At 52.9% G+C, this 4781-nt stretch overlaps 1 long non-coding RNA gene across 2 annotated transcripts; it reads right to left on the reverse strand.

Annotated features, from left to right (window-relative positions):
- Window positions 1–6: 6 nt before the first annotated feature.
- LOC129667748 (uncharacterized) lies at window positions 7–3249 on the reverse strand. 2 transcript variants are annotated; one of them, XR_008718799.1, is made up of 3 exons: window positions 3186–3249; window positions 2270–2621; window positions 7–1786 (listed from the first exon to the last, which is right to left on the reverse strand). It is a non-coding gene; the product is annotated as an uncharacterized LOC129667748 (long non-coding RNA). The 2 variants fall into 2 exon arrangements; XR_008718800.1 differs by lacking the exon at window positions 3186–3249 and adding an exon at window positions 2875–3129.
- Between the last annotated feature and the right edge of the window lie 1532 nt (window positions 3250–4781).

The raw sequence follows: 4781 nt of genomic DNA on the forward strand, positions 1-4781 counted from the left end.
CCATTTTCCTTCCTTCTCCAGGCCCAGTCTACCCACTTGGACCCAGTGGGGACAGCTCCCTCCAGACCCTCTGTGAGTTTCCTGGAGGCAGGAAGGCCTTCCTGTCGGTACACAGACTGGTGAGGACCAGGCAGGGGATGGGGAGAGGCAGGAACATGGCTGGGGTAGGGACTCTGTGTCTGATGATTTCGTCCTTTACTCCTTGGTAGGCAGCCTGGCTCGGAGCCGGCACAGCACACAGGGGACCATTGTGGGTTCCTTTAGGAAAACAGATGCTGGCTTGCTTGGGGGATGTGTTGAACTGTGTGTGTGAAACTCTGGGGTGAGCCAGACCACAGTGCAAATCCTCCACACGCTAGCCCCGTGGCCTTGGGAAAGTCATAAGTAAAATCTTAGTAGTTTAAGACATACATGCTTAGAACCTGGCTAGAGCTCTGTTGTGAGGGAATGGTGACAGCGTTCCATCCAGAGAGAGCCCCTGGCCATTCAGCTCAGCCCAGCAGCCCACACTGTCTCCTGGAGTGACGCCTCGGGGCCCCGGTGAGTTGTGGTGGGACACGTTCTCCCCTTCTCTGATTCGTTGGCTGGGCAATGCCGCCTGCCTTCCAGGTACCGGTACAGGTAGTGGTGCAGACAGGGGCGCCTGCTTTGGAGGAGAAGGCCTGAGATAGGTGGTGGGGGCTTGTGGGATGCAAGCTACAGCTACCAGCTCCAGCTGCCTCCAGGTTGGGTACTGCCCCTGCTGATGTCATGTGGCCGTTGCTGGTCTGGCCCTCACGCCACCTTAATACTTAGCTATTCCTTTTTTTTTTTTTTTTTTTTTTGCAGCGCTGAGGGTCAAACCCAGGGCTCTCATGCACCATGCAAGCGTTCTACCAGAATGACACCCCTAACCTTGCTCTGTTTTAAGTTCTCTAGAGCACAGCGACTAAGCACTTGTTATTATGTGCTGTCTTTATATCCTTGTTGCCCGGTAGAGCGACTGGCATTGAATGAATGAATGAAATGAATTTCCAGCCCCAGGCAGAGACGTGGCCTGAACAGGGTACACTGACAGCGCACACCATCTTGTCTGGGCATTGCCAAGTGGACATCCTAGGCAGGCGTAACAGGTTGTGTGGCACTGAAGCTGAGCGTTGGCAGGGCCACTCGCATCTTAGCATCCTTGAGGCTACAGATCCTCTCCTCTGAGGTGAGGGGCACCCTGTGTGAGATGGTGCCCACCACTGCCTTTGTGAGCTCCGGTTTGTCGTCGTTGGCTCTTGGGAACTCCCACTGCCCTGCTCCCTGGCTCAGCACCCGCTTCTGTCCCGGGAATGGAGGTCCCTTAAGTAGGGACTACAAGGCTCTGGGCATAAAGAAGGTCTTCATGATTGCCTGATGACTGAGCGGCCCTTCCGCTGGGGGGTCCCAGTGTGCTGCCCAGGGCTGTTGGCTGGAAACAGCACTCCTTCCCTGGCCTGCTCCTAGGGCTCCAGGAATGTCAAGGCCCATGGTTGGCAGGGACTAGAATTCCCAAGAATGTAATCTCTGTAGACACACTGGCCTGGGACCCAGTGACTAGATTACCTCACCCTTACTTGGGAACATGTGCTGAGAAGTGACATCAGAGGTGAGGGAGCCGACATCTCTCCCGTGAAGCAGCCTTCTTCCTCGACATGGTGCCAGGTGAGGCCATCTGGGGAACAGATTCACATAGTCCACATCTCTTTCCTGCCATGAACTCGCTGTGACCTTTTTGGTGTTGCTTGTTTGTCCCAAGTCTCCTCAGCTGTAAAACGGTCACCTACACAGAACCATGGAACATGATTTAACCATAAAGAGAAGTTAATATGGACGCATGTCACCCTGTGGACAAACACTGACAGTGTGGCTAAGTGAAAGAAAGCCTCGGATAGATGAGGGATCCAGAACAGGTAAACCCACGGTCAGGAAGTAAATTAGTGGTTGTTGGAGGTTGTAGGAGCAGCGAACAGAAAATAGCTGCTCAATGGGCATGAGTTTCCTTTAGGGCTGATGAAAATGCAAGGCTTGCAAGGCATGGAGATGCACGCCTTTAATCCCGGCATTCAAGAAGCAGAGGCGTGTAGATCCAGCCTGGTCTACATAATGAGTTCTAGGCCTGCCAGGGCTACAGAGTGAGATCCTGCCTCAAAAAAAAAAAAAAAAAAAAAGTGGAACTAGCTACAGATAAGAAGTCGCACAATGTCACTAATGTATGGCATGCCACCGAGTTGTTCACTGTAAAGCCAGGCAGCTACTTACTCACCGGGCACTTCACTTGGAAGGGCTCCAGGAAATGCCAGCTGAGCTCAGAGAGCAGCCTCGGCAACTGTCCTTAGCCTGGTGGCTATGCACTTCTTGGCCTCACTGGACCCGACTTCAGGAGTCCCAGCAGGATCCAAGGGGACAAGGACAGTTCTTGCGGCATCTGCTTTGCCAGACGTGTATCGATCAAGAGTCCTGTGCCGTAGACTCTGCCCTTTGACCCCGTCTCTGAGTCTGCCTGCCTCAGCGTTACCTGCCTCAGCGGCTGACCTCTCTGTCCAGGGTGCTGTGTGGAGAAGAGTGGGTGCCTGCAGCTGCCCACCAAGTGCTGCCGGTCATCGAGGGAGTCCAGGCTACAGATACAGAATGTCATAGTGAAGTCTGGATTTAGACCTGAAGCCTCTACCCACTCTGGCCCACCCCACCCAAACCTGTGTCCTGGCCTTGCAGCTCGCAGTGCTGGAGGAACAGCAACACCCCCCTGATTGCTGTTCAGGGCTCTGCTCCCAGCCTCCCAACCCTTCCAGGGTCTCCAACTCCTTCCAAGCTCAGGCCCTCTGCACCGCCCCCTCCCCTCCCCCCCCACGAAGCTTTTCTCAGACTTACATCCACAGCCAGCTCCTTTTCCTGAGAACCTCTGTCATAAACAAGGCAAGGCCCTGATCTGGCCTGCCTCTCCGCCCCCGGCCTTTCTCACCTAAGGGAGCCTCGGTTATAAATATGGGGGTCACACCTTATACTCGCATTCAGCACCTTTCATCTGGGGTGATCCTGGCTGCTGGGAGGCTAATTAAGCTTCTCCTCGGGAAGAGTGAGTAAGAGCTGACGGTCCCAGCCTGGGGAGCTGCCTGATGTACGCAAGGCCGGCCCTCCCGGGGAGAAAGAAGTGGGGTGAACTGTCATCTTGGGGCGCCTACCTCTCCACATTCTTTGTCATGGCACTTCCGCACACAGATCCCCATTCTCTGGCTTATAATGAAGGCCATTTATTGAGCGCTTACTATGTGCCTAGGGCTTGCTAAGCTCCTTCCATCTATTAAAAGTTAACCACATGGGCCGAGCAGCAGCGCTATTGTGAAATTGGCTCCCATGGCGGAACTTGACTCCCGTCTGGCCAGAGGCCAGTGCTTCCAACACATGACCTCATGAGAAGTCCTTCATGCCGGTCATGGAGTCAGCACCTGGGAACTGATAGCTGTTATTGTCAATCTTCAGGATCATCCAACGAGGCAGAATGCTATGCTCTTCCCATTTTCCAGATGAGGCAGCTGAGGCTCGGAGAGATTAAGTGACTTGCTGGAAATAACACAGAACCAGGAGCTGAGTTGCGAGGGGTTTGAATTGGGAAGTGATTTTTATTTTTATTTTTTAAAGTGTGTTCTCCCAGTTCAACAGTCCATTGACCAAAGGGCTTACTTTGCATAACACTGGAGTGGTGGGGGCCCTGGACAGGAACTCTCCTCTCTTCTCTCTCCCTGATGGTATGCTGGTGGGCTTCGTCATCTAATACATTCATCCTAACCCCCCATTCTTCTGATGAAGAAAGGGACTGTGCAAGGCGACAGGACCAATGGGAAATGCTCTTCGTCAAAGTCTGAACAACAAAGAGGCTGGTGCTTACCCTATCCTCCTCTCCAACTTGGCATGGGTGGTCTGCATCAAGCGTCCTTACAACAGCATTTGTGGGTGCCATGAGCCAACCTGGCCAAGCCTGGGGTCGTTAGGGAGATAAATGAACAGGAGGGGTGGGAAGTGAGCCCAAGGAAGGGACAGTGTGTCCCCTATCTGCCCTCCAAAGTGCTTGGAGCAGGGCAAAGGCAAGGTGGCCATCCTTTGTGGCCCTCCTTGCATTTCGTCACTGTGACACCAGTACCAAGCACAGGACAGGTGCGTTAACAGTGTTCACTGGAGAAATGGACACCAGACAAATCATGGAATGCATGGGTGGGAAGATGACCTTATAACTTCTTCTTTTTAAAAAATAATTTATTCTTATTTTCTGTACATTTGTGTTTTGGCTGCATGTATATCTGAGTAATGGTGTCAGATCCCCTGGAACAGGAGCTATGGACAGTTGAGAGCTGCCATGTAGGTGCTGGGAATTGACTCCCGGTCCTCCAGAAGAGCAGACAATACTCTTAACCACTGAGCCATCTCTCCAGCCCCCGACACTTTGTTTTCTTACCGCTGTGCAACACATCTGGTTCTGTCGAATGTGATCCTCCTTTAGACTTTGAGGAAGGGCTTAAACAAACCGGACTCAGTCGGTGAGAAGTTCATGGTCCATGAGCTTTTGGCCAGGGTTCCTAAAGATGGCAGATCCCCTTGGGTGTGGCTAAGATCTCAGGATCCAGGGACCCTTCTTAAGAGAAAGGTCCCTGAGTACCAGATGTCTGGGCCTTGCCCATTTGGCTTCTCTTCCTGTTCCCACAGCTTTGGCCTTCAGCCTCTGCATGGGTGGCAGTGCTCTTGTCCTCTCTCATTGCTCTGCTTGCCATACCCAGTACTTTCCT

This window comes from Psammomys obesus, unplaced genomic scaffold (assembly GCF_907164565.1).
Source record: "Psammomys obesus unplaced genomic scaffold, mPsaObe1.curated_primary_1811, whole genome shotgun sequence".
NCBI classification, from domain to species: domain Eukaryota; kingdom Metazoa; phylum Chordata; class Mammalia; order Rodentia; family Muridae; genus Psammomys; species Psammomys obesus.